Source organism: Camelus ferus, chromosome 3 (assembly GCF_009834535.1).
Source record: "Camelus ferus isolate YT-003-E chromosome 3, BCGSAC_Cfer_1.0, whole genome shotgun sequence".
NCBI classification, from domain to species: Eukaryota; Metazoa; Chordata; class Mammalia; order Artiodactyla; family Camelidae; genus Camelus; species Camelus ferus.
This window is the reverse complement of record NC_045698.1, coordinates 104,700,420-104,728,078: the sequence shown is the minus strand read 5'-3', so window position 1 is coordinate 104,728,078 and position 27,659 is coordinate 104,700,420. Positions and strand designations below refer to the sequence as shown.

General features: G+C 40.4%; 1 protein-coding gene across 3 annotated transcripts in view; it reads left to right on the top strand.

Annotated features, from left to right (window-relative positions):
- HTR4 (5-hydroxytryptamine receptor 4) overlaps positions 1-27,659 on the top strand; it is a 353,363-nt gene that overhangs the window by 153,996 nt on the left and 171,708 nt on the right. For all 3 annotated transcript variants that reach the window (XM_032477069.1, XM_032477072.1, XM_032477070.1), the window contains one exon: positions 10,067-10,228. The gene's annotated coding sequence lies outside the window, so the exon portion shown is untranslated. The remainder of the gene's footprint in view (positions 1-10,066; positions 10,229-27,659) is intronic.

Below are 27,659 nucleotides of genomic sequence, written 5' to 3'. Positions count from 1 at the left end.
CATCCCTGAGGAAATGTGTGGGACCCAAAAGGTCTGATACTGTGATTCACATGCCCAGTCCTGAGAGTGATAAATGGTGTTTTCAGATCCTTCCAAAACACTTGGACTGAGAACAGGGGAGGATGTTTCCCAGAGGAAAACTGGGGGAAGGGGGAAGGGACGTTTGGCAGCAACATCACTTATTCACTGTACAGCCTTTCTCTGAGCCCCAGTTTCTTTGTAAAACGATTATAGTAATCCTGTGCTGCCCACCACTCAAGACTGCTGTGAAAATGAAATGAGGCAGGGGGTGTAAACACGATTCTAAATTACAGTCTCACAGTGAAAAAGAAATGTGACAATGAATATATATATGCTCGTGTATAACTGAAAAATTGTGCTCTACTCTGGAATTTGACACAACATTGTAAAATGACTATAACTCAATTAAAATTAAATAAATAAATAAATAAATAAATAAATAAATAAATAAATAAAATTACAGAATACATACAACATGAAGTAATGTTGTTTCAAGGGCTTGTTATTCCCCCTTGTTGAGTACACAAGAGCATAATCAAGCTGCATGGGCACTTTCCACCCTACTGACTGCAGCTTCAAGTTTCCTGGGATCATTTCCTCTTGCAGGATTCAAGGGTTTTCCCCTCACTTTATTTTGGCCAGCACATGTGGTTTGCAAACTGCAAGCATTTCTATTTTAATGGCAGCTGTTAGAACTTTATGGAGTCATTAATTTTAAGTCTAGAGGCTTTCCCATTGTCAAAAGTCTTTCAATGCGCAGCTTAGAAGGATGTACAACTTGCAGTTTTACTGGAATCTGGACTGGAAGAGCATGGTCAGAGATCAAAGGAGGAGGGGCACCGTAAGAAAGCTACAACTTCTGTGTGTTAAAGGGTTCATTGATTTTGAAATGTATGTGATTCAAACAGCCAAACAACACTGCATTCTTTGCGTTTCTTCTCTGGGTGCACAGTCTGATGTAGGAGTTGTTAGGGTAAATTGGTGCTGAGATAAGCAACCCCTCGGGAGGGATGGTCGATGGTGAAAGGGGCAGCAGATTTGGCTCTGGCATCCCCCTTGGCTGGGGGTCCCATGTGCAGGCTCCAGCTGTGCACTCCCAGCTAGAAAATCCAGCAACCTGCGGATCCTAGTTTGTTTGAATTTGGGGGAGTAGGAAGAGCAGAAGAGTTAACATCTGTTGTTTTAGTCAGCATTGTGGGGGCACCTCCTTTGAGCAGAGGTTCTTAATGAAGGGCCCTAATAAGAATTAACGGAAGATGTATTTTGAAATTTGGGTGCATAATACTCAACCCAAGAAATTCCTATTTAGGATGTCTGAGTTAAGAGCTAGACATGTGCATCTTGAAAATGCTTTCTGGGATATGCTGATGCTCCGACCCGATGTTGTCAGTTATTTCTCTGACCAGCCTGTTGGGCTCACTGGAGTCTCTCTTTCCCTTCTTCATTGAGTTCAGTGGGTTCCTTGATATGTGGCCAGAAATAGCCTTGGGAGAAACCCCTGCTCCCCACTTAGGGCTTTGCTACACAGTCATTCCTCTCTCCTCTGAATTCCTTTGGTGCTTTGTCTTGTTCACACAACACTTATCACCATGTTCTGTATTGGAGTTATTTATGAACATGTCTTATCTCCTAACACACAAGCCCCAAAAAGGCTGAGACTCTGTGACACCCAGAGGTCACTCACTGGGGCCCTTGGATTGCATTCTGTCTGTAAATATATTTTCCTTGGCCCTCAGAGTATTTAAAACTTTTTTGATTTACTTGCCAACTTTTAAAATGATGGAGATATTCTTCCCACTCCTGACTTTCCCCCTAAATATAATGATCATTGTGCAATAATTTTTCTGTTGAAATATCTGAAGTCTTATCAACATAGGCCCAACATTCCTGCATTGCTACTATTACCTGGAACTGAAGAATGGTTTCCCCTTTCATTCTTTTTTTTTTATATTTCCTGTAAAAATTTTTTATTGAAGTATAATCAGTTTACAGTATTGTGTCAATCTCTGGTGTACAGCATAATGTTTTAGTTGCACATATACATACGTAAATTCATTTTCATATTCTTTTTCATTATGGGTTACTACAAGATACTGAATACAGTTCCCTGTGCTATACTGTATAAACTTGTTATTTATCTATTTTATATATAATAGTTTGTATCTGCAAATCTCAAACTTCCGATTTATCCCTTCTTACCTGCTTCCACATCTGATAGCCATAAATTTGTTTTCTGTGTCTGAGTCTGTTTCTGTTTTGTAAATAGGTTCATTTGTCTTTTTTTTAGATTCCATATGTAAGTGCTATCATATGGTATTTTCCTTTCTCTTTCTGGCTTACTTCACTTAGAATGACATTCTCCAGGTCCATCCATGTTGCTACAAATGGCATTATTTTATTATTTTTTATTGAGTAGTATTCCATTGTGTGTATGTATATACCACATCTTATTTATCCAGTCATCTGTCGATGGACATTTAGGTTGTGCCCATTTTTGGACTGGGTTGTTTGGGGGGTTTTTTTGTTACTAAGTTGTAGGAAGTGTTTGTGTATTCTGGAAATTAAGCCCTGTCACAATTTCCCCTTTTAAGTGGGGATTGTACTCTCTAGTTCACCACAGTCCCCACCACTCCCTATTGTCTTATGCTGGGCTGCTTCTTTCATTAACATTTCTCTCCTGGCACCTGTTTGGCATTTGAATTTGTAAACCAGTAAGCACTTTTGATTTCTTCATAGTATCTGACTTTTTATAGGTGCTTCATAAATATTTGTCAAATGGCAAAACAAAAAGCTAAACTGCTCTAGGGGACGGGTGCTTAAGTGGGCTTCTTTCTTTAAGCTGCCAGATATGAATTTGTAAGAAGAACAAAAGAGTCTGTTAGATTTTGTATTATGGCTTTCCCAAGTCAAGAATTATGAGCTGGTTCCTCATTTTCAGGAGCTTTATCTAAATCTCTTTACTTACCAGCTGCCAAGTAGCTAGGCGATCCTCCTCAAGCTGGAGGAAATTGATACTAAACAAGGGAATTTGAATGAGCAGGTCATTCTTACCTGGTCTCTCCCTGAATTTTTGTGTGGTAGCCTGCTATCTGTCAGGGCTTTCAGAATTGGCTTCATGTAACTCACCACTGGAAAGCCCCTTGGGTGGAGCAGTTTTTGTCGAGGAATATCCCTTTTATGGGGTATTATGGCTGCCAGGATCATCATCACGTTTTTGTAGAACATATAAGTGGAATAGCGCTTTCAGTGCTGATTTCCAAAATGCAACCTCATCTCCTTAGCTCTCTAGTTAAAATTCCTCGTGTCCACCCTTCCCACATCCTATGTAGGATGTGAGCCACTTGAGAAAATTTCAGGAGTTATATGAGATATTTTACAATTTCATTGGTCTTATGTTCATTTTTCTGGTTACCTATTCTTAGTGGCAAATGACACTGCCCTTCTATATATAATATATGTGACAATATTATTAAACTTTCCTTTAAAATATTTTATGTAAAAATTACATTATTGAAAGAAAAATAAGGAAATAATAGTTCTGGTGGAATGAGACTTGCAGAAATGGTGAGTTTGACACTGGCTTGGGAAAGATTGGATTTTAAGATAAAGTCTGAGACCTGCCACCCATGGGACACTGCCCATCTCTTTGGCCTCAGCTCCCACAAATTTCTTTCTTCCTTTCCCAGTGTACATCCTAGTACAACAAGAGCTTTTTTCTGTTCCTCAAATATACTGGGAGGTGTCCCTACTTTTCATAAATGGTTTCACAATGGCTAGGTCTTCTACCTTGATAGCGTTCAGTATTCTGTCTGCTAAAAGCATCCCCTGTGCCCCCGCTCCCACCTCACCGTTTTCTCATATGACTGGTGCTTCTTAGTTGCAGCTGCAGTGCAACCTCCTCTGAGATGCCTCACTGGCCTACCCTATATAATATAGTTCTTCCCACAAGCTGTAACTTTTTAAAAACCTATTTCCTCTCTTGATTATTAAGCATGTCTCCCATTGCATCATGAGTTCCTGGAAGGCAGAACCCTTGTGTCCTGTTCACTGCTACATCCCCAATGGTCAGCAGGAGTGCCAGGTACACATAGATAGATGCTCAATAGATATTTGATGAATGAGTGAATGTTCTTCCTGCCTTTGTACCTTGGTGAATTCCTACTCATCCTTCAAGGTCCGTCCCGGCCATGAACTATTTATGTGAGGTCTCCCTGCACCCTCCTCAACAAAGAGTTGTCCCTCTCTTCTCTAAGTCCACACAGCATCGTCTACATATCACCATTATAGTATCAGGTACATTGTATTATAACTGGAGTAAAGGTCTGTTTACCCCAAAAGACTGTGAACTTCTTAGATACAAAACTACCCCCCGACCCCTGCCCCAGCCCCACCATCTAGTATTCATCCTCATTTTCTAACCATGGATGCTACTTATACCCAGGGAAACCATCTCCTAATGACTTTGTATCCAGAGCTGACTGGGGTGGGAAGTGAGCAGAGATGGCAAAGACAGTAAGTAAACAGTTATTGGCATTTGTGGGACATTCAGGCTAAGTATGCATGGCTTTTAGACATGCCCATACAACTAGATTAATGAAAGTTGTTTCTTTTAGAGATTTGTTTGGTTTAACGCAAATCCTCCCACTCAGAAGTCTCCAACACAATGCTTCCACCTGCAGAAAAACTCAACCTTGCCATCTAGTGGTAGAAATCTTGAACTGCAGGCATGCATTTATTCCTTTTTTTTTTTTTTCTTTTTCCTATTCAGCAGCTATTTACTGACCGCCTACGATGTGTCAATAATTGACACAGACAGATCTCTGTCCGCATTGAGTTATTCATGTATTGATCACTTTCTCTGGGTGAATCATGTTGTTTGGAACTCTGGTGTCTACAGGTTTAGATAAACAGACCCATGGGAGGCCAGGTTTGTTTGGACAAAGGTCAAACACTGGCATCACTGGGCTCATGCAAGTTGTTTTTTTGGCCTCATCGGTAACTATAAAAAATATAAACAAGTTTGGGAGGCTTAAACACACACACACACACACACACACACACACACACACACTACAGGGACCTCTGGCTTCTCTGGAAAATCATAAGATCTGGCAATAGTGCCCTGCATTCTTGTGTTTCAGCAATTGGCTGGAACTGAGGAGCAGCTTGTCCTTCTAGTCGGGGTGACTCTGCCAGCCCCACATCGGCTCTCCTGTCCACTTGCTCATTTGCGTGTGATCTCTTTTCAGATGTATCCAGACACTTGGGTGGATTTTGGTTCTCCGCTTTTCTTCTTAAGGAAGGACTTTTCCAAATGTCTCCAGTCCTTCCAAGAAGGCCCCTATTCCCAGTAGAGAATTATAACTGCAGTTGTTAAGGGGGTAATATGCTCCTTGATGATCCCTGGATTCAGGGCCATTTATTTCTCTGGGTTTCTGTCCTAAAGGAAAACCTCTTTGCTCACATGCCTCCACCCCCACTAGGTTATTTCCCTTTCCCGCCTTACTTGGTAAGATCGAGGATTTTTACAGAGATGTTGAGTATTTCTCCTTCTTGTTTGTTCAGCAAATACTTAATGGACACTTCCTAAGAGCCAGGACGTCTGCTTTGTGTGGGAGATGTAGCTGAGGATGCAACACCCACACTCTTAGCAGAGCTGACTGTGTGACCATCATGAAAGGTCCACAATGCCATGGAAACGTGGAAAAAGAACACTGGACCTAATATGGGGGTGGAAAGGGGGTCAGAGGGCATCTCTGGAGAAAGTAACGTTGACCTTCAACCCTCAGGATCAACAGTAGTTAGCCAATGCGGGAGAAACCTGCACAAATGACCAGATTCAAGAAAATGGATGGAGGTAGAGAGAGAAATTCAGCAGTGCCTGTGGGCTCTGTGGAGAAGCAGACCTCATTTTGCAGGTGGTGGGGAATAAAGGGGAGCCCAGCGAGCAGGGGAATGAATGCTCACATCTACGTTTTCAGATCACTCCACCAGCAAATCCATTTTAAGAGGTCTGGCTGAGAGCTAGGACATCTGGTTCCTTTGGACCCCTCTTAGTTCAGTTTTACACGGGGCAGTGTTGTGATGAAGGGCTCCGGGGGAGGCACCCTGGGCATCCTGACGGCACAGCGCTGATGCTGTTGTCCTGCCCCTGGCGCTGCTCTTGTTTTGCCCTTTGAATTCTTGTTTTTCTGTTTCCACTTTCCCGCAAGTTCTCTCTGTTTTCTCTGTAGTTCCTCGTCATTTTCCATGTAATTCAGGCATTTTCCTGGAGCTGCTATGGGTTTGTGGTTGCCTGGAGAACCACAGCAACAAGGTCCTGAGCTCCTTACCCACCCCAGGGAGCCCTTATATCGAAAAGTTAGCTTCAAATCCTAGTTGGAAGTAGTCAATATGAAGCAAAAAGTCAACAAACATTTCCCTGGAGTCTTGGCACCAGAAGGTCTTTTTCTTTTTCCTTTTGCTCAATTCCCAGCCAGTTAGCAGCCTGAACTTCTACCTACTTATCTGGTCCCTGTGGTAGCTCCCAGCTGTGCTGTAGTGGTGCCTGTCAAGGTGGGATGTGACACACTGACTTGAGCCGCTGTAGTTGCGGGATGTGTGGTCTCAAGAAACTTAATCTGCCATCTTGGGCCCAAGTTTCCTTTTCTGTAGAGTGAGAAGGGTGGTCCCTGTTATGCCTGCTTCACACGGTTATTTTAAGAGGACAGAATGACTCCACAGATTCATTCAGTCATTTACAAAACATTTATTGATTACTCAGCCATATGCCAGCCCCTGTGGGATGAAAGCTCTTGTTAAACTGTAACATGCTACACAAGCATGACAGTCTCAGATGCAAAAAGCTCATTACCAGCTGGGTCACACTGACTGCGTTTGTTTTGCTTCCCTCATCTGTCTTGCCTCCAGGTAGGAGCAACCTCTGCTACCTGAGTACTGTCCACCCATAAGCATTCAAGGCAAAGCTTTGGTAAAGATACTTAATACAAAGAAGATATCAACTAGCAATAGAAAGATCTGTGGTGACAAAGCCTGTGTGTGTTTGGAGACTTAAGTCCTGCAGCAGAGGCTGTAAGAGGATGGTCAGTGCAATTTTTCCTATTGCTCCAGCACTGATAATCAGGACTCGAACAATGAACAAAGAGGAGTTGTCCCTCATTCTAAAAAGAGTTTTCACAGTTGGGGCCGGGACACTCCTCTCCCACAAATCCTCAGGGCTTCCTAAAAGTCAAAACTGGCCTTGGCACCATAAGCCTCTCAGCTTCCTCCATCCTTCTCTCCAGGCTACTTAGTCAGAAGTCTAGAGGAGGAGCAGAGGAAAGAAGAATCACCAGAGGGGTCATCCTTGTTGGCAGTGCAGGTGCTCCAGGGAAGGTGTGTAAGGGTTAGGATCCCAATGGGAAGCAGATGGGAAACTCGCATTAGAACAATCTAGGGAAGGTTTACCTACCAAGGGGAGCCACAAAGGATCGTGTGGCCACGTAGGGGGAGTAGCCCCAGGGCTCTTACTGTGTCTGGCACAAAAGGATGCAGAGAAGGAACTGAAAACAGAACCCAGAAGGAGAGAGCCATCTTCATGCCAATTAGAAATATTTTTCAGGGGTTGGCCAAGATAATGGTGGACCCCAGTATAGGAGAGCAGGAATGTTAGAGAGAAATGTGAAAATATGAGAGCTATTTGGAAGGCAGACTTCATGAGGCTTGCAGATGGAATGGATTGTGAAGGAAGATGGAAAATGGAAAGGGAGGAACATTCAGCTTATAGGTTTCAGGTTTGGGTAACTGGGTGAGTGGTGGTGCCATTAATTTTGAGTGGGAACACAGGGTGCAGCTGGGGAGGGTTGGAGGATCCCTGTTCAGTTTGGGACCTGCCAGGTCAAGATGACTGTAAGAAATCTAGGTGGGGGTATCCAGTATTCAGTTGGATATGGCATCTGAGGTTCAGAAAAAAGACCCTGGCTAGAGATACAGGATCATACTATAGGGGAGCAATTTTATCTGTTAAAGGCTGCTATGTAACATGTACACAAGGCTTTGAAATCTGATGTCTACTGGGTGAAGAAACCAGTTGTTGGCATTTGGGAAAACTGTCTTTGCTGCCACTTGGAATTATGGCCACACCTGGAAAAGATTATACTGTGATGCTGGTCCATTACTGTCCACAAAGTAGCTGTTTTGCTGCAGAGGAAATTGAGGTCCAGAGAGGTAAAGTGTTGTAGTAAGTGTTATTATTCTTGCAAGTGACCAAAATCTCAGTTAAAAGCAGCTTAAGGAAACACAGAGATTTATTGGTTCAGATCTGGGGGTGCTATTTGGCTTCAGGCACAGTTTGATCCAGAGGCTCAGGAAATGTCATTGAGTCACAGTGTCTGTTCTTTTCTATTAGTTCTGCTTTGCTTCATACATTTGTTGGCCTTACTCAGACTGGCTCAGATTCGTAACAGCAAAATGGCTTCAGCAACTCAAAGCCTCACATGCTTAGAACTTTAAATCTAGTGAACAGATACCTAACTTTTCTCTTCTAGAAGCACGCTATTACAGATCTCAAGTTTTCTCACTGGCCCTAATCAGATCCTCCCCTTAGCCCTGATCTGTCACTGTGGGCAGAGAGATAGGGTGTGCCAAGTGCACTGATGCAGTAAGAGCTTACTCAAGAGCTAGGGGACAGTCAGTCCCACCTAAACGTTAGGATTTCACAGTAGAAGAGGGGTGTATCCACACATGAAAAACAGGGTGCTGTCATCTAAGAAAAGATGCTGGAGAGGGGAAAAAATAATAGCCACGAGGTACCCCAGCTTGCCAGCATCAGAGCTAGGGCTCAGGTACTCAGTCCATCTTACTTTCTTCCAAAACCTACTATCACCTGACAGCTTTGTTTCCACCAATGTTCCTAGAGACTTAAAGTGGTCAGAGGCTAGGAATGGGTTAATAAGAAAAATAGCAGTGATTTAAAAAAAAAAAATTTAGAGAGATCACAAGTTCTTCAGGATCTTCCTCTGGTCAAGGGTCACAAATTGGCCAAAGTTGTACTAGAGAGTAACAAGAAGAAAGGCACTTCCCCAGGCGGGCAGGCAGGAAAGCAAGCTGGCTGCAAGTGCTGCTGCTGACTGCTGCTCCAACCGACACTACCTTGGCTGGAAGAAACCAGGCCGTAAGCTGCCAAGGAACTTTCAAGACCTGTGAAGAGCCGGTCCTAACCACAGTGGTTTCTAAAAGTGTCTCCTGTTCATTATTCACTGTCAAGGTTTTCCACATGACTTTGTCAACTCTTTCTTCTCTGCCTTCTCCAGCTGCACAAAGTTTTGCTGGTTCTGGTTATTTTTAGCTTAGTATGGCCCTCGGGGATTATCAAATCCAACTCCCCTGTTTCGCAGAAGAGAGAAACGAGGCTTCGTGTTTCAAAGTGAGTTAACTAAGGTCACACACTTCCTATCAGAACTGATCACCCTATCCGGGTCTCCAGGCTTCCAGCTCACAGATTCTACAGCACTTGTTTGCTTCCAACCACCTCTTCATGGTCTCAGCAGGACCCCCAACTGGGCTCTGCCTTGTTAAAGAGCCAGATGTTCTCCCATTAGTGACAGAGTTGGTATTTTTTACCTTAGAAATGGGGTGGGTTCCCAAAGAAGATTTGCAAGTTGGTTTTTGAGAACTCAGGAACAATTTCCCTAGAAGGATGGTTTTGTGTTTTATAGGTTCTCAGTCTCACATGGCCCACTGGACCTGAGATACCACAGACCATGTGAAAATTAGTAGCACACAATTGTTATTTCCTGTCTCTACTCTTAAGAGCTGGGTGCTTCACTTGGGCACTCTTTATAAGATGGCTGTAGGGACCTCTGAAGGATGCTTATTATTTGACAGTTTGTTTGCAGTCATTCTGGGGCCTGCTTAATCACTTTCATCTTTTCTAAGGCCAGCTTCAAGGATTTGGGATCTGTGTAGTTGTCTGCACAGGGACTCACGCTCCTGTGTTTAGTTTATTGCTGTGTTGTGGCCATCCTGAAATTCTTAATAATTTTGTCTTTGAACTTGTGTTTTACAGGTAAAGTCCAGTAGGACAATGGAGCATGCATGTGAGCAGAGGAGATACACATATGTGTCCACTCTGTTCCTCACAGACCCATTTGCATATAGCATTCACGATGTCCCATGAGCACAGAATGCAACTGCACCCAGGATGCATGGAGTTTCGGCGAGACTCAAAGTGAGTACCAGGCAAGTGTGTTACATGTACCACTGAGAGGCCATGCTTCTGTTCAAGTCAGAACTTGCTTTGAAAACAGAAAGACAATGGCATTCTAAGAAACATGAATGACCAAAGATTCCCATCATATCCTTTTTTATTCATGTTACTTCTGTGTATTAGACAGCACATAGGCTGAAAATTATGACATAGGAAGAAAGTATGTTCCTTTCCTATAATTCCTATCCTTTCATTCCTTCCTTCCTTGTAAGGTGGAGGTAGGCAGTGTTGGTAGGATGTGCATGTATTGAGAAGTGGAATAAAAACAGTTGAGTTAGGGGTGTTTCTTTTGCAGCATTTCCACTACTCTAGTAAGAAGGAAATACATATGTATGTGTGCACTACAAAATGCATATTCAACATATGAATTTGGGGGGACACGATTCAGCCCATCACAAGGGCTTTCACACTATTTCTTTTTATAATAGCCCTAAGGAAGCAGCCAGTATAGATATTTTGTAAATCCGTTCATTCATTAATTCACCAAATACTTACTGGGGACTTACTAATTGCCGAGCGCCAGCTACCTGCTAAACATATAATGATCAAGAAGACAGGCAAGTCCCTGGTCTGGTGGAAATTAGGCTCTAGTGGGATTCAGGCAACAAACAATTAAGCAAGTACAATTACAATTACAGATGGTAATAAGTATAAGACGATGCACACAGGGCTGTGATAGAAAATAAAGTGGGGGGGAATTTTGATAGGGTTATCAGGGAGGGCCTCTCTGAGGAGGTGACAGTTAAGCAGGTTTAAACACTGGGAAGAATTCCTTGATGCAAATGAGCTCAGAAGAGGTAAGAACTCAACAGAGGAAACAACAAGTGTAAAGGCTCAGAGGTGGGACATAGCTGAATATATTCCAGGTGTTGACAAAGTGCCAGTGTGCTGGAGCAGAGGACATGATGTGTGGTGCAGTGAGATGGCAGGAGTCGGGTGAGGCAGGGGTCTGCCAGCCTTAGTTCAGGAGTTTGGGATGGATTCTGAGTACAGCGAGAAGTCACGGAAGGGTTGCCGGCAGGACAGTGGCTTGATCTGCTTTGCAGTGTGGAGGATGGCTTGGTAGTGGGCAGGAGTGGGAGGTGGAGGAACTGAGTCCTGGAGGTGTTCAGTGACTGCTGGTCACAGCACTTCTAAGTGGCAGGGCTGGGCAGGTACAGACACAAAGCTGGGACGTGCGTTACTTTCCCATAAATGTGGAGGAGGGTGCCCTCTGCTGTTCTAAGAACTCTTTAACCCTCGTTTGAAGGCAGGTCTTCTAGGAAGTAAAGAAAGGAACCTCCTGACTCTTGAGTATGATATTCTCCAATCACATTTACGTTGATATCAACGTTTGAAGTGAAGAGAAGGATCAAGTGGGGAAGTCCCCAGCTAGGAGGCTCAACTTTCTCAGCTGGAAATGGAATGAAACTGGCCCTTTTATTTTTAAGAGTAATTAATCACTTTACTGTTTTTTTTTTTAATTGTACATGCTCATTACAAAAATATTCAAGCACTACACAAACATAAAAAAGCAGAAGATTACTCTAGATCTTACCACTCAGAAGTGATAAGCATTAGCATTTAATGAAAATTGTTTTCGACATGTGCATGTGTATAGATTTGCAGTTTGGATAAAAATGTCCCCAATAAAGATCCCTCTTCAGTCAAAACAAATTACTAAAGCAATTTGAAAGGCACACTCACTTTTTAAGTTACATATTACTCTTCCTTCCACCTCAGTATTTCAGATTTTGCATATAATATTTTCACTTTGTTAAGGCTTATGATATGTATATTCTTTTATGCTTCCTTCATGTCCAACATGTGATTAGCTTTAGTTGTGAAATTAAGAAAGCTTGGTGTTTATCTTAGTCCATAGTCCTTATCTTGGTGTTTATCTTTTGATTCCCCCAAAACTCTGCTACTACTAGACTATTGTTGACCAGAAGCCTTACAGATAACATAAATAGGTGATTAACACCTATTTTGTATATATATTATATACTTTATATACTATATTCTTAAAGTAAGCTAGCAAAAAGAAAATTTTATTTAAAACTTGTAAGAAAGAGAAAATACACTACAGTACAGTACTGTGTTTACTGGTACTATAAGATTTCATCTGTTTACAAGAATTGTCTATCAGTACTTACAGTAACATTGTCTTATTGATAAAGAACACTGTGTATGTTATGTGTATGACTAACACTAGGCATCAAAAATGAAAAGATAATGTGAAAAAGAAATTCATATTTATTTACAGGTATAACAAGTCATGTATTGATCATAAAGAAGCAACAATATAATTGTTTAATGGTAACCTAGCTTATACACTAATGAATGGTTTAAAATTTTTTTGGCATACAGTATTTGAGTCTTATTTATAATACAATATTGGAAACATTGTTACTTTTAAAAAATATATAAAACTTCTTACCTGGGATGATAGGCTGATTTGTAGTTTCTCTAACTATGAGAGAGGGGCAAACTGTACAGTAATGTTATTCTTTGAAAGCAAAGTTATGGAACAGTAAGAAATTATCAATAACAGTAACACATTATCAATTTTATTTTATGCCTTATGCCTATGTAAGGATAAACGAGTATCTAAATATATTTTATGTATTCATGACATACCTAACCTTTTCTTAATTTTTTTTGATATTTCTAGACTACATGGTTTGTCTGTGAGTTTTGTTTTCAAACTGCTGCAAATCTCAGAAATATTTTTCCAATCTATTTATTGGAAAAAATCCATGTGTAAATGAACCCCATGGTTCAAACCTGTATTGTTCAAGGGTCAACTGATTTGTCAAATAGTTTTGTTTTTGTTTTAAAATAAGTTCATGGATATTACATTTCTTGAACTCCTTCATGTAAGAAAATAATGTCTTTTATTTCCATACTTGGCAACACCCAGACTTGATCTAATATTCTTGGGTCACACTGTTTCTCTCAGAAGTTTGTGGTCATTGCTCCATTGTCTCTGGGCATTGGAGTTGAAATGGAGGAGGCTTGAAACCCACCCAACTTCTTCCCTTCATGTGGCTGACTTTCTCACCCTGAATGTCTAAAGGATTTTTTTTTCTTTAACCTTAACCTTTAATAGTTTAACCAGAAAATATCTCCATATTGATCATTCTGTAACAAACCTTCTTGACCAAGGCTATGCCCTTCTTACCTATGAATACCGTCCTTTCTTTCAGGAAATACTTGCCAGGTTGTATCTTTGAATTCATTATCCTCATACTGGGAGACTTTTCCTCTCTTTCTCTTTCCTCGTTACTTTAATCACATTGTCTTTTCACTCTGTGCTTTCTGTGATTATCCCCAGCCGCCTCTCCATGATGTTTTCAGCCCCACATTTCTCTCCTTTGCTGTTTATAGCTTATTAGGTCTGTAACAACGTTGTTTTGTTTCTCAGTTTTTTTCTTAACTCTACAATCTCTTTCATTTTAGTCAATTGTTTTATGATTTTTCTTTGAGATCTTGTGTTTTGAATTCATATCTTTATGAATTGTTCTCTATAATGAACCTTTAAAGGGGATGAACATTCCTCCTTTGGGTTTTATTTTCTTTTTGAGGGTAAAATATATATATATATATAAATAATTTGTTTGTTTTGTCTCTGTCTTGCCTGACATTTTTGTTGCAATAGGTTTGCATAATTTCTCTACTACCTCTTTTAATTTTGTTCACATTTAACAAGGAGCAGCTTTGTTTATAGTTTCTCTGATATATGTAGTTAGATGTTATACTCCTGAGCACCCTTGCACTTTACCTGGGACCAGTTTGTCTTCCTTCCTTCACAGTATGGTTTAAGAACTGGATGCAGCTTTCTGTTGATTTTTTCAACTAGAGAACATCATTTGAACCCCCAGTGTAGTGTTGTCTAACTGTTTTGGGGAGATGGGTGTGGTCTGAGGAGCTGCCCTCAGTCACGTCAGAATCTCCGTCTTTTCACAGCTGCCAAACCTAAGTGATTGTGGTCCAAGTACTTCTCCTTTCCTCTCTGGTTGCTGCTGTTGAATTAAATGCCTTTAAAAGATAGCCATTTTATCAAATGTGGGAAGAAGTTTCCATGATCCTGTTTAACTCTGCTCTCTTTACATGGAAGTTGGGTGTTGAAGCAATAGCCAGGTACCATTTTGGAAGGACTGAATTATGAAATGGGGACAGAATACATGAATTTTAAAGTCCTGTTAGTTCCATATTCTATGACATGACTAATATAACAGCAGAGGTCGCCCAACCATTAAAAATTGTCACCAAGTTCAAAAACAACTTAGTAATAAAAGGCGTTGCAGTTTTTAGACCCCAAGAGGGTAGGACACAACTTGAAGTAGTTCCATAATACAATGAGTAGTTGCTATTGTCTGAATTACAGTGGCGTTCATTTAGCCTTTTGCAAAAAGTGTGAAAAGGAAAAACTGTGAGGAGCAAGTAAGATGTATTCCATGTTTCTATCTCTGGGCGTCTATTCCATCCCCATTTATGAGCTCACTTCTGCCAGTCTCCCCTATTCGTCTGTGTTTGCAAACTATTAAAACCGCACCTCGATCCCCAGTCAAATGAGCTGTTTTCCAGCTAGTGTACAGAGAGGTGAAATGACTTGGTCAGAGTTACAGTCATCCAGTTTGTAAATGGTGACGACCTGAATGGAGCCCCAAACCTACAGAGCTCGGGGGCCTTCTGCAGGTCTTTCCAGCAGAGCAAGATCTGAAGATCTTTCCAGGATTGCAGCCTCAAGACAGCCAATGCCAGCAAGAAAATAAATCGAAGTCCCCCCTTCGGCCCTAGTTGTCAGCAGCTCCCTATGGCATTCTGCATCATTACTTCCAACTGAGTCTTCTGTGGCCCAAGGATAAGCCCCTTTACAACAAAGGTGATGGAAACCTGCCTTTGCTGGCAGCAGTGTTCCGTTTGTTTCTTAGACTGGGTCTTGCTGTTGAAAGTACCGTTTGCCAGCATGATCTTTCAGCCTGTTGCTCACCAAACTCCTCTTTGTATCACTTGTAATGCTTCACTGGGGGAATTTAAGGCTTGTTCTTCCTTCTTGGGCCGCATTCTTAGCCTCAGTTCTTTAGTGAGATACTTAATCATATACACGTAAGACAAATGCCCACTCTTCATTGTACGCAGGGAAGCTCTGAACCCATGAAATCACTCAAACCCTGCCAGAGACTTCAGGCTGGGATAAAACGTACTCTGTCATGACAAAAATTGGGAGTATCTTTAATAGGACTGTGTCTTTACAGAGAAGAGGCATTTTATTTTTTTTTCCACATAGATTTAATTTGAACTATCCCAGAAAAATCTTTTTTTTCCCTTGGATAATATGTTGGCTTAAATATTATTATTAGCTCATCATCACAAAACCAGATACCTCCCAACAGACAGCAGGCAGGTCAGATCTTTCCTTCAGGATGAGGTGTAAGTATGAGCTATAGCTGTGTGAGGTACAGTTCATTGTGGGTTCAAGTGTTCAATGCCCCCCCTCCCCAAATTTTAAGACTGAATAAACATGCATTATACTTTCTGTCATTGAAGGTGCCTCATTTGGACCCCAGTATGGGGGAAAGGGTATGTTCTTACTGCGATTCACTGTGATGAAGAAATGAATTGAGCCTATGATTAGGGGAGGGGATTGCTTTGCTTCTTCCTTTCTCTGGGGCAGAAGGGAATAAACGCTTGGACTCAAGGGGCAAAAGAGAAAAATAAACAAAGCTGTCTTGGTGGAGGCAAGCCACCCCGTGAACTATAGCTCTGTGTACCGGGGAGGGAAAACAGTCTCAGACCTAGGGATCCTAGGAGCTGGGCTGTCTAACATCCAGTTTAAAATGTTTCTTTTCCTTGGATTATTCTTAAGATTTCAATAGTATTTTATCAGATATCACAGCTGGCGGCGCTGGGCTACGGAGAATTAGGACAGGGACTGTGCACTCCTGTTGTGAGCTGTACTGAGACAGGGGCCATGACCTTGAGGCTCTGCCCTTTGAGAAAGTCTTGTAGTGAGAGCCTGCAAAACAGCTGTGAGACGGTGAGAGGTGACTGGCAGAGGGACCCAGGGCAGTGGTCCAGAGTGAGAGATGGTAAATGATGATCAAGGTGGATTTGTCAGAATGTGGAAGTATTCCCTGAGGACTCACAGGAATAATAAGAAAGATAGGTCCCCAAATGGATATTTTATAATAAAACATAAAGGATAGGAGTCAGGCAAAATTAGTTGGATACTAAGCAGAAGGGGCTCCCTTAAACACTAGAGAAACACTGGAGGACCTTTCTGTTTGCTTGTCCACAGCTTTACATCTCCTGAAATAAACTCAAATGGAGATGGTAGGGCTCACTTTTATTGAGAAGTTCAAAGAAGAAAATGTATATTATCTTATGATCAGTCTCTGGCTGGAGCATACCTAAAGGAAAAACAGAGTAGAGTTCATTGCTAAGCAAACATACAGTTTAGTCCTAGAGGGGACCTGCAAGGTGTTTACATTGTAAAGAACAAGATCATTAAAACTAGGAGAATGGCTGCAGAGAATGGAGCCATGTAAGCAGCACAAGGAGCAGCCTATTTAATTACATTATGGTTCTGAAAGGTGATGGGAAAATACTATGTCTTAAATAGGAGTGAATTTGGGGTTACAAACACAAGAGTTACAGTCTATGGAATAAAATGCAGATCTCAGTAAAGATGTGGCTGGGTGTGACAACATGTCCTATGTTTAAAGTTACTCCCTCTAAGAAAGATTGAAAAGACTGATGAATAATAAGTGATACTGGGAATAACTGGAGAACAATTTGGGAAAAAATTGTCTTAGAACCATGCCTTATACCATGATATACTGGAAAATTGTTTTAAAATCACCTAGAATCTATTCCTCCTTCCTATAATAACACATTTTAACTTTGGGAGCATAACCTCTCCTCTCATGTGTGCAGTATGGGTGGGACTATAAATCAAGGCTCTTTGCCTTTTTTCTGGTCGAGGGGTGGCTGTCACCCGAGTCAGGACAGTCAGAGTCTGTCTCAAGAAAGTGTGAATGGAGCAAAGAGGGAAAATAAATTGCGTATCTACTATATGCCAGGCAGAGGTCCCTGCCCCCATGGAGCTTACATTCCAGTGGATGAGGAAGGGGGCAGAGGACAGTATGTGCTCCTTCCTCTTGCTGCCATGTTCCTTTTATGTCTGAGGAACGGTTTCTCCTGCCACGATCCCCAGGGCTGCCTGGTTATTTCCTCTCCAGGACAAACTCATCAGCTTTTACTTCAATTCTGTAAACGCTCCCCAATCTTCCCAATAAATTCCCTTTTGGCTTAAATTATTCTGAATTAATCCTTTGCCTGTGAATAAAAGTGCTAAATAAATTCCATATGGCTTAAAGAAGTGATATTCAAGCTTCCAGGTGCAGAAAAGTCACCTAGAGGGTGGTTAAAAAAACACACACTTCTATGATCTTTCTAGAGCAATTTTGATTAATTATGCTTGTCACGGTATTGGGAGTCAGGCATTAAAACAAACAAACAAAACAGGTAATCTGATGCAGGTAATTCTCAAACCCCTCTTTGAGAACCATTAGATTTGAGTCAGTTAATGTTTTTAAAGATAGGAAGACAAGCAGAAAATAAAATATTTATGAGACCCATACAGAAATGACAACTTTCTTTCTATGGCTATGAAGTAGCAGAAGCAACCACAAAGGAAAACATATGGATAGAATTATGTGAATAAACATTAAAATATCTATAAGTAGGAAATTAAAGAATAAGAAGCAAGGCAGAAAATGTTTTTATCAAATATGACAGACAACAACCTAATATCTATAATAATCTGTGATGATCTTTCAAAATTTTAATAATAATAGATAAAAGGAATGTTTTTTACATGAAGGAAAGCAAATAGTAAAGGAACACATAAGAGAATGTTAACTTTCTAAACTAATCTAGAAAATGAAGCTAAAGCAACATTAAGTCATCATTTTACATCTACTACATTAATGGTGACAGAAGATTCAAAGAAATGCCAGTAATGCGCTGGCTAGGTTAGGCTGCAGCGTCATTCTCATGCTCTGCAGGTGGCACTTTAATTGGGATTGAGGAAGGTCTTGAAAAGCTATACTCTCAGAAATGACCAAGCTGTTCTTCACTATTCATGAGGTCCATGGAACCTAGAAAACAAGATTTCTGCTTTTAGAATTTATTACTATAAAGGAACAAGTCCCAGCTCCTCCCAAATTCCAGGAGCTCCTTCAGTCCTTCTGACCTAAGTCCAGTTGTCCTTTATAGACGTAAGGTCCCACGTCCCAATACTTCCCTATGCTAGGGCTGCTAGATTTAGCAAAACAAATAATAATAATAAAATATAGAATACCATTTAAATTTTGTGTGGGATATATATATATCAAAAAAAGTTCATTGTTTATCTGAAATTCAAATTTAACTGGGCACCCTGTATTTTATCTGACAGCCTTACCCTAAGCATGCATATACGAGCCTTTCTCTTCTAGGAAGCTTGAAAGAGGACCCCCCCCCCCCAATGAACAGTCCATGAAAACCTCCAGCTCCAGGCATTAGTGTTACCTTAGATCCTTGATTTCTTAGAACCATAGAACAAAGGCATGACATTTTAAATCTGCTAGCCTTTAAATCTACTAACTCAACCAGGGACCTTGAAGTCAGAAGCTAGGGTCACTTTAAACTGGGTTTCTTGACCTTTGGTCCTCAGGTTGGATCCTATAGCCAACAATGACTCTAGGAGTTGGCGGGTTCCTGATTAGCCAAATATCAGCCCAGAGGAAGATGCAGTCAACTTCTCCAAACTTTAGTTTCCTTGTGTATAAGGAATGAAAATAGTACTACCTCCCCTGCGTAAAAATAAGAATACATATTTTCATTGTTTTGTGTCTGTAGAAATTGAAAAATCAGATAGATAAACAGGGGAAAAAATCAAAGTGGTTGCCTAGGAGGGATGAGAGTGGGAATGGGGTAGATGGAGACAGAGAGAGGGGTACTCCTCAGGTATAGCTTTGGGCACCATTTCAGTTAGGAACCCCATGTGTGAATTATGCACTTATATAACCTCCCTTGCAGTGCTGTTGTAAGGATAAAATGTGGTCATGCAGGTACATCACCTGCCACACTCAGGGATACTTGTAAAACGGCGCTGGCATTGTTTCCACTGCAGCACCTTGATCCTTCCTTGGGCACCTGATGGCCCATACACTAAGAAATGACAAGAGTCATCAAATGTGTTCTCAGGGAGCTGGTCTAATATTTATTGACCCTGAAGTTTATGGTGCTCTTGTTCCCATGACTTCTGCATTCTTTCCTTCCTGTTTTCCTCCACCCACGTCAAGCCCAATTTGGGGCTTCGTGATTTCATTCTGGCTCACTACTGCGCACCCATTTTCCTTCCACTAGTTAAATGCTACCTCTTCTTGGACAGTGGGGCCAGTAACTTGTTATGTCTCAGATCAAGAAACTCTAAGAATAGCAGGTGTCAAGAACCACGCCAAGGAAAAGAGTTGGCTCTGAGTGGATGTGGTGATGCGGGAAAGCAATGAAGTGAGGAGATGTAGGAGGCATTTGATTAATACCAGTAATTTAGAGATTCATTTGCCATTATTGGCTTCCAGAAGTCTTTCCGGCTGACTTCATCCAGTTTCTGGGAGTGTCTCTCTGGGTCAGGATTTATGTGTGATGAGATTCACTTTCCAGCAATGAAGACAAGAAAGGAAGAACCGTAGAAAAACATGTATTCCAGATTTATGAGAGATGGCTGGGAAAGGAAAGAGATAACCAGAGAAAGGGACAGAGGGGCTTTAGGGCAGTACATGAGGAAATTTCTTGGTGTAAGTAGCACAACCTCAGCATTCAAAATGGGGAGGGACGTCTTCACTGTGCCCTTGCCATTTGCCCAAAGCCTTTCTGGACCTGTAAAATGAGGAGACCAGAAGGCCCTGCACGTCCTTTGCCAATTGTGGGAGTTCAAATTAGTCTAGTTTATTGGCTGTAAATTTCTCTTAATGAGAGTTACTCCTAGGAGTTAAATGAAATCATGAGCCAGTGATTGGGACTCTAGATTCAGAAAGCTGGGGTTATAATCCCAGCTCTGCCACTTGCTGTCTGTGTGACGTGAGGGCAAGGTATTCAACCAGTTTTGTATTCTGATTTCTTTATCTAAGAAATAGGAATAAAGAGAATTGGGCACAAACATTTGTTGTAAGGACGAATAAGATAATCCTTGTAACACACATAGAGCAGTACTTGGTGCATAATAAATGTTCAGTAAATGTTTCATGGAGTAGTGATGATAATGTTAGTAGTTAAGGGTAATGCATATGAAGACTAGTATGAGGTCTGACATATCATAAGCCTTCAATATGTGCTAACTGTTATTACTCTGGTTCTCCTGCCTTCAGGACCTGCTCACAGCTGTGTCTGCCCCCCAATCCCTGCTCCAGTTCTAGCTCTTCCCTGTATAGGCTGTATACAGCGAGTATAGGCTGAGAGTAGGCTGGTGCCCTGTGGTAAGGGGAGTGATGTGAATGAGCAGTTCTTGTCGATCCTGGCCAAGATTTTCAAGTCCTCAGAGCTCTACTTGTGCCTGGTTTCCTGAACTTATTAGTGTCCCTGCCACATCTGGAGCCTGGCAGTGAATTCCAGGTTTTCCAGCAACCTGATTCCGCCTTCATTTGGGTTGTTTTATCCTACTGGAGTCCTGTCTCAAACCCACCTGGAGATGTGAGGCTACCATTCACGTGATGCAGAATATTCCCTGGGCATAGACTCTTGCTGCAATGCCGACCTCTCTGGATGGTGGTTACCTGAGCCTGCTGAGGCTGGGCTGAGTTAGCTACGAGCCTGCTGCCTACATGTGGGGGACAAGCTCTTCACCAAGCCTAGGACATTCCTCTCTGTTGGCTGTTTTCATTTTATGTTTCCTGTCTTCCTGTTTCTAGTTCAAATTGTTCATGTTGTTCTCAATTATGAGCTTCTATTATCCCTTGTTGAACTCCAGAAGCATATTTTAATTTCGAAAATAAGTATCTGTCTTGTAGAAAAGGAGCATATGTCAAAAATACACCAGGAAAGATCTTGAGCCAGAATTTCCTTTGAAGCTCAATAATGTAGAGGTATCTACAGACATAGACTTAACTTTTTCATTCACTCCATTTTTCTTTTAAAAACATTCTTGATGAGTATGTGCTGGCATCTAGCACAATCTTGGTGCTTCTATCACTTTTTTTTCTTTTTTTTACCTTTCTTGGAAAAAAATACGGCAAGTTCAACTATCATAATGGAAAACCTTAGGATGTGGCATTTTTGAAACATGTTGAAAACTAGTGCAAGTTATATTCATGATACTGGTGTGTTATGCTTTATCAAGAAGTGTTGCTCGCTAATTTCATTCTCCAAATGACATTTTAGGTTTCATTGAATTTGATCCATTAAATTAGGATCTGAACTTGAAACCATTGGAAGTTTTGACTTTTGAATGAGGAATCTAACAAAATCAATCAAAATTTGATTTTGAACTCTGAAATCACTATCTTTGGTTTGTGCATGAATGCATTTTTTTAATTGCTCAAAGCTTTCATTGTTAGATATGGAAAAACTGGTTAAAATGAAAACTGGGTTATTTAGACTGGAGCTATTATCCCTGTTTAGGTATATATTTGAATATTGTCAGTGTGAAAACTGAAGCATGCATGTTGCACAGTACCTTGAGTGATTCAGATGAACACCTCTTTTCTCTTCTCTTAATGAACAATCCGTCTGGTGAGGGGAGAAGCTAGGAATGAGACAGTTACATTAATTCATACAATTTGCATTACCTACTAATGCTTTTCAATATGTAATGGAGATACAGAAATGAACAAAATAAAATATCTACATTTACAGAGCTTAAATCCTTACTTAATAGGATCTTACTGAATAGAATTTTGAATGAAAGAATTCAGAGGAAGAGAATTTTTTTTCCACCTGGGAATTGGTGTTTGAGAAGGATTTTAACATATGGTGTGGAAAGGTTCAAGACTTAAGGAAGAGTGAACAAAGGCACAATGGTGTAGATATACAAGATGTGCCCAGAAACTGTGGCTACAGTAAAAATGTTACTGCGGTAGTAGGTTAAAGTATGGACAGATTACGATGGAAGCACACTTCTGATTTTCCTTTCTATGATGCTAAATCAAATATTTTAAACAAATCACTGAACACTGGCAACACCTACATAAAAGTTTTTAAGGAATTCAAGGATCAAGTTTTGGAAACATTGGCTGAAACATCTGATTCACTGAAAATTTTGCAGGTAGAGAGGAAAGTGGAAATGTTAATAAAAAGAAAAAACCTGGCTGGCTGATTTTCCATTTGATGGGATTAACTCACCCTGGGTTAAAATGACCTTGGCAAACACAAAGGTACTGATTAAATAAATCCCCACTCCAAACTGGCATGACCAAAATTTTTACCTAGCCATGTGCAGTGGGAGTTCCACCAGTCAGGAAAAGTAATATGTGTTATCGACATGGGGCATTGCTTCATGATGAAAGAGTAACTTCAGACAGAAGGTAACTGGATCAGTATAGAATTAAAATGAAAGAGAGCCAAAATTTTTGAGCACCAAGGTGAAACATTTTGATGAATTGTCATCTCTCTGGGAAAAATTCTACCTCACTCTTTGATGAATCCAAACCTCTCCAGGGGGCAATGCTAGAGTCACACAGACCATTCATAATCAGAATTTCTCATTTTCCTAGACCCATTTTCTACATGTCAGGGATTATATTGCTTGAGTTATATTTTAATCTCCCCCATTATATGAGAGGCACTCTAGTCTAATCAGCAACACATTCTTAGAGCTTATTACTTCTGCAGACGGTAATCTCAATCTGCTTCACATGGCTTCTCTTGGAGGGTGACTCATTAAAAAAGAAAATTTCATTTCTGATTTTCTTAGTGTAAAAATCATACCCATTTGATAATAAACGTAAACAAAAAGAAAAAAATGGAAATCTATAATTCCATACATGAAAAAGAAACCATATTGCATATACTATTTGATAACTTGCTTTTGCTACAACAATTTAAAAAGATCTTTCTATGTAATTAAACATCCAGGTATGAGATTTTTTAAAGTTGAAGTGTACAATGTGTCAATTTATGATGTACACCATAACGTCCCAGTCATACATATATATACATATATTCGTTTTCATATTCTTTTTCATTAAAGTTTTACAAGATATTGAATATAGTTCCCTGTGCTATACAGAAGAAATCTGAGTTTTTTTCTATTTTCATATATAGTGGTTAACATTTGCAAATCTCAAATTCCCAAATTTATCCCTTCCCACCACCTTTCCCTGGTAACCATAAGATTATTTACTATGTCTGCAAGTCTGTTTCTGTTTTGTAGATGAGTTTGTTAGTGTCCTCTTTTTTCTTTTAGATTCCACATATGAGTGATATCATATGGTATTTTTCTTTCTCTTTCTGGCTTACTTCACTTAGAATGACAGTCTCCAGGTCCATCCATATTGCTGCACATGGAATTATTTTGAGACTTTTAAAAATAGCACTATAGTATTTTATTGAATGCATATTCCCTGGTTTACTTAACAAATCCCATGTTGCTGGATATTTAGGTTAAATATTTAGGATTTTTAGGTTAAAAGGTTTTGCTGCATTGAACATTCTTGTAGTTTACTTTTATTTTTGTTAACTTTTCCACTCAGCCATGTGTATTTACATGAGAAGTTTCTACATGTCAAATCACTTGGTCAACCTACACACACACCTTAAAGCTTTTGCTAACTAATGGTCAAACCGATCCCTTGAAATGTTGTGTAATGTATTTTCTGAGCTGCAACTTGGGGGGATGTTTGTTCTGGGAGATGAAATGTTTTCTTTCTGATTTTGTCTCCAAATTATAGGGTTTTCAAATTTGAAACTTATGAATTAATTTATAGATGGTGATCATATGGGAAGAATAGTGGATTTCCAATACAATTCCTGTCCATGTTAGTTACATTTGTTAATAAAATAAATAAATTAGGTAAGAAAGTTGTAGATACAGTAGTACCAAATTCAGAGTCTTTAATACAATGGAAAGGATTGAATATCAACTTAGATGACCTGGCTTGAATTCTGGCTCTATAATCTTAAGTAAGTGCAATCACTGTTAACTTCTATTTGCTCATTTGTAAAATGAGGATCTAATCTGGTAGGTGAAGTAGACTATGTGTTCTGGGTGTGGTTGACTCCATTCCCACTTAGGAGGTAGGCTTTGATTCATTTAAGCCAAAAAGTGTAATCCTATCTCCCTTACCTGGTAAGTGGTTGTGGATGAGCAATTCAGTTTATGCCCATCAGCATATAGCATTTGCAGTAGATTGCATTATGTTCAAAATATATCAGACTCATCCCATCTAGATTTTCTTACTGAAAGATCTTACTCCCATCTCACCAACAACATGCTTAGGCAAAGACTTTCTTTGCCTCATAAAATGTGTGTGGAACTTCTCAAGTGGAAGTTTTAAGGACCAGCCTGTGGTTCTGCCACCACTCTTCCCTCTGCTACAGGATTAATATGTCCTAGAAATTGGCTGCTCCTTCAATCTTAGTCCCAGAATGGAGAAGACAAGGATGAAGTCTCAGCTGTTCCACAATTGCCACCATGCAAATTGAATGAGAAACAACCCTCTATTGCTTTGCAAGCCACTGAGGTTTTAGGGTTATCTGTTACCAGAGCACAACTTAGCCTAGGCTGACTCACGTACCATTTCTTGGGCCAGAATGAACTTTTTTCAAGAGTGGGTGCCTAACCTAATTTTTTCCACTCAGGATGAAATTCAGGGCATTTGTTTTACATCTGGGAAAAGGCGGCTCTCTCTTTCTCCAAATGCTGTGCTATATAGTGGTGTCACCAGGAACTGCTGTAGGATTTTGCTACTATAATAGTTGGAGGAAAGAGCAGAAGAGGGAAAAACACCAAAGAGAACTGCAGAGAAAGGGAGCCAGTGCCCTAATCTTAAATCAGTGCCTAAAGCTAATCTACCTTTGAAGTCTTCAGTTAAATGAACCAGAAACAATACATTTACTTTACAGTTTAAGACACTTTCAGTTGAGTTTTCCTCTATTTGCAGCTGAAACATCATGGCTGATTCAAATGTCTTCTATAATATGATTCAGAAGAACACAATTTGGGAAACATGAAAACAGGACGATACCATGAGATAATTTCATCATCAAATAGTGTGTGTGTTAATGGTGTTTTCAGAGGACAAAAGGGAAACTCATTTGGAAGATTTCCAGGAGATGAGGATTTCTGAGACTAGGGGGCAATACAGTTATTCCCCTGTAAGGTGGAAGCAGAAAACTGGTTGGAGGATGTGGTGAAGAAGTGATGGTCCCCTGATTTCACACATGCTGATTTCTGTTTCTCTGTACCCTCCTGTTGTTAAGAGTCCTGGTGTTGCTTCTCACTGTCTTAGCTGACCTACCGGACTTCAAACATTTCCTGCTTAACTAGATGTCCATTCCCAGCCCACTGCTCTGTCACAGTTCTTACTTTTAGCAGAGGGGCCTCTTCCTGGGTTCATCGCTTGACTGGTAGGGGGCTTAATTAATTAACATTTGTAAGATGTTTCAGCTCTTTAGCGGATTAGGGATAATTAGGTAAGCAGAGCTAAGAGCTTTTTATTACCTTCCTCTCTGCTGGTCTCTTTTCTTGCTTCTTCTGGAGAAACTGGCATTGATGTTGACTTGAATGAACTTGAACTTGTTATGCTGTTTCATTTCACTTTTCATTAAATAGATTCAGAAGTCTCCCAGGTCCCGCAAGGGAAACACTTTGCAAGGATCAGACATTTCTCCTATAGACCAGGCAAATTCATTGTTGATAAATAATGCAGGCTTATAATTGCCATAAAGGGCAAAGTGTTTGAGAGCCACAGGTGGAATCCGCTGGATTCTTACAGCTTTCTTTGACAAAAAATTCCCCTCCACTAGCCAGCTTGGGCATCACAGTTATCCTGGGGCCCCCATCTAGTAATTTCCTCTCCACTAATGCACCATACTCTGAAGACTAGAGAATTTTAAAATGTTCTTTTTTTTTCACATCTTGAATGAATATTTTTTCTTTGCTCTTCTTATTTTACCATACAGAAGATGAATCAGTTAGGAGCTGTATTTAATAAAAACAGAAACCTGAGATAACACTGGTTCACAAGATGGAGGTTTATTTTTCTCTTTTATGTAGGCATTCTGGAGGCTGACTTTCTGTAGTTATTACAATGATTCTATGATACAACCTGTACCTCTGGCTTCTTCTATCTTTTTGTTCTGTTGTTAGTATGTGACTTCCAACTTCAAGATGCAAGATGGCCACTGCAGCTCCAGACATCAAGTCTATATCCACGGCAGAAAAAATGAGGAATGGAAAAAATGCAAAAGAATCTCCTACCTAATTTAGCAACCCTCCTGAAAGCCTTATCCAGTACTTAGTTACCTGGCTACCCCTTTCTTAAGGTGATACTGAAAAAAGTAGTTTTGCATCAGTGCACATTGATGCCCCCAACAAAATCAAGTTTCTATTATTAAGAAAGAAGTGGTGATGAGTAATTATTAGCTTCTATCCCACAGCATTTTCTGAAATTTCTTAAGTAATACTACTTAATTCAATAATAATTACTAGTATTTGTACAGTGTGTTAGGTTGTCAAAATCAAACCTTTAATGGTCATGGCCTCTTAAGGTCCTGGGGTTTTTTAATAACAGAGACCATTTTATCTGGAAGAACATTAGGAAATTTTTACTTGCCACATGATACCTAGCCATGAACCATCTCAAACAGAAGCAGAGGAAGAAACCTTCTCAATGATTTTAATAAGTTCAAACATTATACTGACTTCCCCAGGCACCTTCTGGTAGTTTTACCTGCAATTACTCTAGAGCAAAAGGGGCAGAATATGAGGTTCTGGTGCTTCCTGTGCAGGGGCTCTGTCCAATCTCTTGCTCTTCCTGTTGGATTCATGTCCTCTCCAATATCTTCAAGCAGTGTGTTTTTGGGGTGAGGTGCTTAATGTATTAGGCAACAGTCTGAATGCATCCCAGCTAGGGGTGCAGGAGGTCACTTTAGAATTCTAGTCTTGGGGCAACAAGAACAAAACAAAAGATACTCAATGGGAAACTACCTGGCAATTGACTATTTCCAAACTGTTCTGCCTTAAGATGATAATGACAGGTACTTGTTGAAGGGGTTGGGTGATGGGGGACAGTGCAGGGAAGAGACAAATAGAAAAAGACTGGACAATCCTCTGAGTCTGATGTAAGGGAAATACCCAGCAGAGTAGCAAGTTAGCAGGTGCTCACTCAATGGTAGTTCCCTGTGCCCTTTGTGGTTCTGGGAC